Genomic DNA, 10468 nt, shown 5'->3' with positions numbered 1-10468 from the left:
GTGTCTTGAAAGGAGCTCGCCTTGCAGCGGAGCAATGCACCAAGGATATTATATTTCCATGAATACGGTCGAGTTCGTCCGTTGTAATATTTGAACAAGAGCATTCTTATCATCCACTGCTTTGTCGTATGAATGTTTTTCATCCTGTGCGGCCGTTGTATATAATAATTCTGAGAGTCGGCCAGTCGTCGGCTTTCGCCCCCACGTAGTGAGTATGGGGGTGTTCGGGATAAACCTGAGCACTCTTTATCCCAGTTTTGGGTCCCTGAAGGAGGTGTTCAGCACAGCGAACCAGGCAATGGGACTATAGGGCTTTATCGCTCTCACTTAGCCATGGGAGTTGTTTCGAGGATGGTAGGCGCAGCCCCTAGTATTCGGAAGTCCGCACGAGGGGCTCTATAAGTGCCTGATCGGAGAAGGCCGATCCATCACATGCTGCATTGGTTATAGCATTATGCGGAACAAATCCTTAAAGATTTTAGAACCTCTCGAACAGCTGACCAGCTCTCGCTACATCATGACAGTCAATTTTCGGCTTTCTCTACTGAGGTGCTCGTCCGGAAGAACCGGGACACAATCGCAGTAATTCTCCCAGTGCTACCTTAGCCGATATAGCGGAACGTAAGGTACCAAAACATAGGAGCCGGGCAAACCCAACTATTAACCCAAGACATGATTCGGAGCTGATGCATATAATACTATAAGTTCGGGGTGCCGAACTACCGTGAAGGTGTTCGGACTTTTTTACCGTAATATGGGCGTGATGAAGCCTCTGGCATATTGAGGCATATCGCGATAAGCAGCCGCCTTTTAACAAAGGAATTTTAAATAGGAACAGGTGAGCATCATATAAATCCGCATGTTGTATTTGAGTAATGCGTCAATTCGTATGAGTACAGGTGATGTGATAAAAAGCAATATGATTGCGGAACCTGCTGATACCAGGCGTGCGGGGGTTGTGTTCAGATCCGGGGTGTAGTCGGATGATTATAGGGGAATATCTAGAGATTCCTTGACGCGCTCGAGCTATTCCCACGCCTTCCATCATAACCTACATAGAGGTGAACCTGTAAAGAAAACGTAAGAAATGGTTTTGCGCCACCTGGCGGTTGAGCCGCGGCATGTGGCTTGTTCTATCCTTGTCCGGAGTGTTTTTAATTTATCTCCGGGCGGGCCGATCTATCTTGCCGCGCAGTAGTTCGGATTCCTTTGGTGGTGTCTGGGAGATTTGCCTTCGACTCAAGGTTCGACTGTAAGGTGTTGTTCCTTGTTCTTGCTATTAAAGTGGAGGTAGACTCTTTGGCCGGGAGGGGGAATTTGTTTCTGCCATTAACTATGATGACGCCGCGTGGATCGGGCATCTTTAGTCAACGGTAGGCATAATGTGGCACCGCATTGAACCAAGCAAATGCGGTTCGTCCAAGCAGTGCCTGATGGTCGCTGCATAAGGGGACGATGTCGAAGACTAAGTCTTCGGTACGGTGATTGTCCGGACATCCGAATACCACTTCCAGTGTGATTGAGCCCGCGCAACAGGCCTCTGCACCTGGTATGATACCTTTAAAGGCATTTTTTGTGGGCTTGATCCTTGAAGGGTTGATGCCCAATTGGCGCACTGTATCCTGGTAGAGCAGGTTCAGGCGGCTGCCTCCGCCCATAAGGACTTGTGTGAGGTGGAATCCGTTAATGATGGGGTCAAGGACCAATGCGGCCAAACCGCCATGACGGATACTGGTAGGATGGTCCCTGCGATCGAAAATGATCGGACAAGAGGACCATGGGTTGAATTTTGGGGCGACTAGCCCCATCGCGTAGACATCCCTTAGTGCACGCTTCCTTTCCCGCTTGGGGATATGGGTTGCGTATATCATATTCACTGTTTTCACCCGGGGAGGGAATATCATCTTTCCTCCTATATTCGGTGATCGCGGCACCTCCTCGTCATTGTCGCTTTGAGACCCCTTCCCCTTGTTTTCGGCGTCTGACCTGCCGGCTTGTCTGAAGACCCAGCATTCCCTATTGGTGTGGTTGGCTGGTTTTCCAGGGATGCCATGAATTCGGCATGGACGGTCGAGTATGCGGTTAAGACTGGATGGGCCTGAATTGTTTTTGTTGAATGGTTTCTTCCGCTGACCGGCCTTGGGGCCGCTGAATCCGGCATTGACTGTCGTGTCTTCGGCATTATCGTCATTTTTGCGGTGTTTGTGTTTGTTGCGCTGTGATTTATCGTTGCTATCTTTAGCTTTCGATGTGCCTGGATTGCTTGTTGTATTGTTGCTACGGGCCAACCAGCTATCCTCGCCCGCTCAAAAGCAAGTCATGAGTGTTGCGAGAGCTGCCATGGAATTTTGCTTTTCCTAACCGAGATGTCGGGCAAGCCATTCATCACAGATGTTATGTTTAAAGGCCCCTAGGGCTTCGGCATCCGGACAGTCGACAATTTGGTTCTTTTTAGTTAGGAACCGGGTCCAGAATTTCCTGGCTGACTCTCCGGGCTGTTGGGTTATGTGACTTAAGTCATCAGCATCCAGTGGTCGTATGTAAGTGCCCTGGAAGTTATCGAGGAATGCGTCTTCCAGATCCTCCCAACTGCCAATGGAGCTTGCTGGCAGGCTATTAAGCCAATGCCTAACCGGTCCTTTGAGCTTAAGTGGTAGGTACTTTATGGCATGTAAGTCATCGCCGCGGTCCATGTGGATGTGGAGAAGAAAGTCTTCGATCCATACTGCGGGGTCCGTTGTGCCATTGTATGATTCAATATTTACGGGTTTAAACCCTTCTAGGAATTCGTGATCCATAACTTTATCGGTGAAGCATAGGGGGTGTGCGGCGCCTCTATGCCGGGCTACATCCCGGCGTAGTTCAAATAAGTCTGGTCTATTGTATTCGGCCTGGCCAGACTTTAGATTATTATATCCGGCGTGACGGTCATCATCACGTCTTGTGGCGCGCTCCCTTGATCCGTAGATCGATCTTGACTGTCCTGCTTTGTTTTCCAATACTTCTCGCAGGTCCTTCATGTAGCCCCGGGCCTTGGTGTTATCGTTTGATTGGCCACGGGGTGCGGTTTGGACTTTGGGCTGGTATGTCGTTTTGTCGCAGGAACGGGGTGGCCGGTCAGCCGCATCATGCGCTGGTAGTGTGGGCTTTAAAGCCTCCTCCTCAAGTTGAGGTAGTAGCCTGCTCTTTCGGTAGCTTTTGCTAGGGCGCTCGAGTCCGTATTCCTCTGCGGCCAGGACATCTGTCCATCTGTCTGTTAGCAGATCTTGATCAGCTTGAAGCTGTTGCTGCTTTTTCTTCAGGCTTTTTGCAGTGGCTATAAGCCAGTGTTTGAAGCACTCCTGCTCGACGGGATCCTCCGGCACGGTGAATTCTTCGTCACCAAGGCTCACTTCGTCTTCGGAGAGAGGCATGTAATTATCATCCTCTGATTCTCCATCAGTTGCCTGTTCTTTAGGGCTTGCTTGCCCATCCTCTTGCTCGGCCATCTCGAGGCCTGGCTGGGCAGGACTGTCTTCATCTTCGGCACCATCCGGATTATTATCTCTTGTGCCGGTATCACTGTTTTTGCTGTGGCGGGGCTTGGAGTGGCACCGATGACGCCGGTGTCTGGATTGCTTCCCCAGGGGGTTATCTTCTGTTGCCTCATCGCCATTGTTTTCTTTAGGGGTGTCCACCATATAAATATCCTATGATGAGGTGGCGGTCCAACGCCCTGTATGCGGTGGTTCCCGTTCTTCTCCTTCATCGTCGTCCATGCCGTTGATGTCTTCGGAGTCGAAGTCAAGCACGTCAGTTAAATCATCAAAAGTGGCTATAAAGTGGGTGGTGGTTGGGGGACTAATTTCTTCGTCGTTCGCTCCCCACTCGCGCCGGACATAGTTCGGCCAAGAGTCTCCTGACAAGGACAGAGACCTTAATGAGTTCAGCACATCACCCAAGGGTGAGTGGTGAAAAATATCCGCGGCGGTGAACTCCATGACCGTGCCCAGTCTGATTCGATAGGCACAGATGCACGCGGTTCAGATCCTGCAGCCGGAGACGAGTCCGGTGGTCCGATGATGCCACTCTCATAGGAGGTGGGATCAGTGTTCGGCTCCGACGCAGATGAATGTGCGGCCTCCATGGCGGGGTCCATCCACCCGTCCTCGGAAGGCACGATCTGCTCCGGATTGATTCCCGGCGCCAACGCGGGTGCAATCTCCCGAATACTGTCCGACGGCAGATAAAAGTCATGTCCGTCATGACTGTTCGGCGCACCTGTCATGGGCTCGAATCCGTTGAAGATCAAGTCTCCGCGGATGTCGGCAGTATAGTTTAATCTTCCAAACCTAACCTGATGGCCAGGGGCATAGCTGTCGATCTGCTCCAGATGGCCAAGCGAGTTGTCCCGCAATACGAAACCTCCGAATTCGAAGATCTGTCCGGGAAGGAAAACCTCCCCCTGGACCGCATCGTTGAAGATGATCCACAGAGCCATCAAGCCTTACCGCGACGGCATAGTGGAACTCTCAATGCAAGCACCAATGTTGGTGTCAAAACCGGCGGATCTCGGGTAGGGGGTCCCGAACTGTGCGTCTAAGGCTAATGGTAACAGGAGGCAGTGGATGCTACGTCTCGAGCTTGCGTTGGTTTTCCCCGAAGAGGAGAGGATGATGCAGCACAGTAGCGTAAGTATTTCCCTCAGTTTTTGAGAACCAAGGTATCAATCCAGTAGGAGGTCACGCGCAAGTCCCTCGTACCTGCACAACACGATAGCAACTCGCAACCAACGCTTAGGGGTTGTCAATTCCTTCACGGTTACTTACGAGAGTGAGATCTGATAGAGATAATATTTTTGGTATTTTTGATATAAAGATGCAAAGTAAAAAGTAAAGGCAAAGTAAAAACAAAGCAAGTAAATAAAGTGATGGAGATTGATATGATGAGAATAGACCCGGGGGCCATAGGTTTCACTAGTGGCTTCTCTCAAGAGCATAAGTATTCTACGGTGGGTGAACAAATTACTGTTGAGCAATTGATAGAATTGAGCATAGTTATGAGGTTATCTAGGTATGATCATAAACCCACAATTCATCGGTCTCAACAAACACACCGCAAAAAGAAGATTACATCGAATAGATCTCCACAAGAGAGGGGGAGAACATTGTATTGAGATCCAAAAAGAGAGAAGAAGCCATCTAGCTACTAGCTATGGACCCGAAGGTCTGAAGTAAACTACTCACACTTCATCGGAGGGGCTATGGTGATGATGTAGAAGCCCTCCGTGGTGGATGCCCCCTTCGGCGAAGCTCCGGAACAGGCCCCAAGATGGGATCTCGTGGATACAGAAGGTTGCGGCGGTGGAATTAGGTTTTTGGCTCCCCCTGGTCTATTGGGGATACGTAGGTATATATAGGAGGAAGGAGTACGTCAGTGGAGCTCCGAGGGGCCCACGAGGTAGGGGGCGCGCCCAGGGGGGGCGCGCCCTCCACCCTCGTGACCTCCTCGGAAGCTTCTTGCAGTAGGGTCCAAGTCTCCTGGATCACGTTCGGTGAGAAAATCACGTTCCCGAAGGTTTCATTCCGTTTGGACTTCGTTTGATATTCCGTTTCTTCGAAATACTGAAATAGGCAAAAAACAGCAATTCTGGGCTGGGCCTCCGGTTAATAGGTTAGTCCCAAAAATAATATAAAAGTGGAAAATAAAGCCCAATATAGTCCAAAACAGTAGATAAAGTAGCATGGAGCAATCAAAAGTTATAGATACGTTGGAGACATATCAGTGGACACGATGTTTTACCCAGGTTCGAGCCCTCTCGATGGATGTAATACCCTACTACCTGCTTGATTGATCTTGATGATATGAGTATTACAAGAGCTGATCTACCACGAGATCGTAGAGGCTAAACCCTAGAAGCTAGCCTATGATTATGATTGTTGTTGTCCTACGGACTAAACCCTCCAGTTTATATAGACACCGGAGGGGGATAGGGTTACACAAAGTCGGTTATAGAGAAGGAAATCTACACATCCGAATATCCAAGCTTGCCTTCCACGCAAAGGAGAGACCCATCCGGACACGGGACAAAGTCTTCAATCTTGTATCTTCATAGTCCAATAGTCCGGCCAAAGTATATAGTCCGACTATCCGAGGACCCCTTAATCCAGGACTCCCTCAGCGACCCCGTACTCGCCTAAGTTAAAAAATCCTTTGAGTGGAGAGCAATCGTCCCACTCAGGGTCTTCGCTGCGACCATGTACTCGCCTAAGTTAAAAAATCCTCCGAGTGGAGAGCAATCCTCCCACTCGGGGGGCTTAGCTGCGACCCTGTACTCGCCTGAGTTAAAAAAAGCCTTCGAGTGGAGAGCAATCCTCCCACTCGGGGGCTTAGCTGCAACCCCGTACTTGCCTAAGTTAAAAACCACTCCGGGTGGCCGATGTTGGGGAACGTAGTAATTTTAAAAAAATTCCTACGCACACGCATGATCATGGTGATGCATAGCAACGAGAGGGAAGAGTGTGTTCACGTACCCTTGTAGACCGAAAGCGAAAGTCTTAGCACAACACGGTTGATGTAGTCGTACGTCTTCATGATCCGACCGATCTAGGTACCGAACGTACGGCACCTCCGAGTTCAGCACACGTTCAGCTCGATGACATCCCGCGAACTCTGATCCAGCAGAGCTTCATGGGAGAGATCCATCAGCACGACACCGTGATGATGGTGATGATGTTGCTACCGACGCAGGGCTTCGCCTAAGCACTACTATGATATGACCGAGGTGGAATATGGTGGAGGGGGGCACCGCACACGGCTGGAATAGATCAACAGATCAACTTGTGTGTCTAGAGGTGCCCCCCTGCCCCCGTATATAAAGGAGCAAGGGGGAGGCCGGCCGGCCATTGGGGCGCGCCAAGAGGGGGAGTCCTCCTCCTAGTAGGAGTAGGACTCCCCTTTCCTAGTCCAACTAGGAAGAGGGAAGGGGGAAGGAAAGAGTGGGAGAGGGAGAGGGAAAGCGGGGCCGCGCCCCCTCCCTAGTCCAATTCGAACTCCTCATGGGAGGGGGCGCGCCACCTCCTGGGCTGCTGCCCTCTCTCTCCCCTCAGGCCCACTAAGGCCCAATACTTCCTCCGGGGGTTCCGGTAACCCCTCCAGCACTCCGGTTTTCTCCGAAATCACCCGAAACACTTCTGGTGTCCGAATATAGTCGTACAATATATTGATCTTTACGTCTCGACCATTTTGAGACTCCTCGTCATGTCCGTGATCATATCCGGGACTCCGAACTACCTTCAGTACATCAAAACACAAAAACTCATAATACCGATCGTCACCGGACTTTAAACGTGCGGACCCTACAGGTTCGAGAACTATGTAGACATGACCGAGACAGTCTCTGGACAATAACCAATAGCGGAACCTGGATGCTCATATTGGCTCCTACATATTCTACAAAGATCTTTATCGGTCAAACTGCATAACAACATACGTTGTTCCCTTTGTCATCGGTATGTTACTTGCCCGAGATTCGATCATCGGTATCTCAATACCTAGTTCAATCTCGTTACTGGCAAGTCTCTTTACTCGTTCCGTAATGCATCATCCCGCAACTAACTCATTAGTCACATTGTTGCAAGGCTTAAAGTGATGTGCATTACCGAGAGGGCCCAGAGATACCTCTCCGACAATCGGAGTGACAAATCCTAATCTCGAAATATGCCAACTCAACAAGTACCTTCAGAGACACCTGTAGAGCACCTTTATAATCACTCAGTTATGTTGTGAAGTTTGGTAGCACACAAAATGTTCGTCTGGTAAACTGGAGTTGCATAATCTAATAGTCATAGGAACATGTATAAGTCATGAAGAAAGCAATAGCAACATACTAAACGATCAAGTGCTAAGCTAACGGAACGGGTCAAGTCAAACACATCATTCTCCTAATGATGTGATCCCGTTAATCAAATGACAACCCACGTCAATGGCTAGGAAACATAACCATCTTTGATCAACGAGCTAGTCAAGTAGAGGCATACTAGTGACACTCTGTTTGTCTATGTATTCACACATGTATTATGTTTCTGGTTAATACAATTCTAGCATGAATAATAAACATTTATCATGATATAAGGAAATAAATAATAACTTTATTATTGCCTCTAGGGCATATTTCCTTCAGTCTCCCACTTGCACTAGAGTCAATAATCTAGATTACACAGTAATGATTCTAACACCCATGGAGTCTTGGTGTTGATCATGTTTTGCTCATGGAAGAGGCTTAGTCAATGGGTCTACAACATTCAGATCCGTATGTATCTTGCAGATCTCTATGTCTCCCACCTGGACTTGGTCCCAGATGGAATTGAAGCATCTCTTGATGTGATTGGTCCTCTTGTGAAATCTGGATTCCTTTGCCAAGGCAATTGCACCAGTATTGTCACAAAAGATTTTCATTGGACCCGATGCACTAGGTATGACACCTGGATCGGATATGAATTCCTTCATCCAGACTCCTTCATTTGCTGCTTCTGAAGCATCTATGTATTCCGCTTCACACGTAGATCCTGCCATGACACTTTGTTTAGAACTGCAACAACTGACAGCTCCACCATTCAATATAAACACGTATCCAGTTTGTGATTTAGAATCGTCCGGATCAGTGTCAAAGCTTGCATTGATGTAACCATTTACTACGAGCTCTTTGTCACCTCCATAAACGAGAAACATATCCTTAGTCCTTTTCAGGTATTTCAGGATGTTCTTGACCGTTGTCCAGTGATCCACTCTTGGATTACTTTGGTACCTCCCTGCTAAACTAATAGCAAGGCACACATCAGGTCTGGTACACAGCATAGCATACATGATAGAGCCTATGGTTGCATAGGGAACATCTTTCATTTTCTCTCTATCTTCTGCAGTGGTCGGGCATTGAGTCTGACTCAACTTCACACCTTGTAACACAGGCAAGAACCCTTTCTTTACTTGATTCATTTTGAACTTCTTCAAAACTTTGTCAAGGTATGTGCTTTGTGAAAGTCCAATTAAGCATCTTGATCTATCTGTATAGATCTTGATGCCCAATATATAAGCAGCTTCACCGAGGTCTTTCATTGAAAAACTCTTATTCAAGTATCCTTTTATGCTATCCAGAAATTCTATATCATTTCCAATCAGCAATATGTCATCCACATATAATATTAGAAATGCTACAGAGCTCCCACTCACTTTCTTGTAAATACAGGCTTCTCCAAAAGTCTGTATAAAACCATATGCTTTGATCACACTATAAAAACGTTTATTCCAACTCCGAGAGGCTTGCACCAGTCCATAAATGGATCGCTGGAGCTTGCACACTTTGTTAGCTCCCTTTGGATCGACAAATCCTTCTGGTTGCATCATATACAACTCTTCTTCCAGAAATCCATTCAGGAATGCAGTTTTGACATCCTTGCAAAATTGCATAATCATAAAATGCGGCGATTGCTAACATGATTCGGACAGACTTAAGCATCGCTACGGGTGAGAAAGTCTCATCCTAGTCAACTCCTTGAACTTGTCGAAAACCTTTCGCAACAAGTCGAGCTTTGTAGATAGTAACATTACCATCAGCATCAGTCTTTGTACCGACCCGACCTCAAACGGTCAAGTCTCTGTGCTTAAGTGTCATCCCTGGATCGGTATGCTGACACACACAGTACTCGAGGATTTATAACAAAGGTAAATCACATGTATAAAATAACATAAATAATATTACCTCAATCCATAAAGCGGAAGAAACAACAAGGTTATGGATTCCCATCAACACCAACGGCAAGGTTGAGTGTAGAAATCGTAACCCTAACGTATCACTTACTCGTCGTAAGAAATCCTGCAACATGAGACGTTGCAGCCATGTAGGTCAGTACATTGAATGTACTGGCAAATTCACACCAAAAGATAATGATGAATAATAGCTATCACTACATGTATATTTGACTGGTGGAAAGCTCTAAGTTTATTTTTGCATAAAGTCAGTTTTTCCCTACAACAAAGGAATATATTTTATTTAACTACAAAGTTTGTTGAAAACATTAAGAAGGTTCCTCCAACTCAATCCCAAATTAATAATCATCAACCCAACAAATTAGTTAAGTAACATGATGAGATCAACATGATAATCCAAGAACTAGATACTCAAAACGTCCATAACAGGGGACACGGCTAACCATGATTAGTTTGTACACTCTGCAGAGGTTTGCGCATTTTTCCCCACAATACTCGATCTCCTCCGCTGGATTTCTCGCACTACATGGTGTTTGAGAAACGGATGACCGAGACACAGTCTTTCAGAAGCGTTAGCACCTTACGATGGGTAGACAGTACCACCTACATCCCCTACATCTGCTAGTCTACCACTGTAAGAGTTCACACGACTTAATCAACTATGTTAGAGCCCATAATAGCTTGTGGCTGCACACGGAAGTTTCTAGCATGAATAATCTTATGA

Source organism: Triticum aestivum, chromosome 6B (genome assembly GCF_018294505.1).
Source record: "Triticum aestivum cultivar Chinese Spring chromosome 6B, IWGSC CS RefSeq v2.1, whole genome shotgun sequence".
Classification (NCBI taxonomy): domain Eukaryota; kingdom Viridiplantae; phylum Streptophyta; class Magnoliopsida; order Poales; family Poaceae; genus Triticum; species Triticum aestivum.
Note: the sequence above shows the minus strand (reverse complement) of the source record.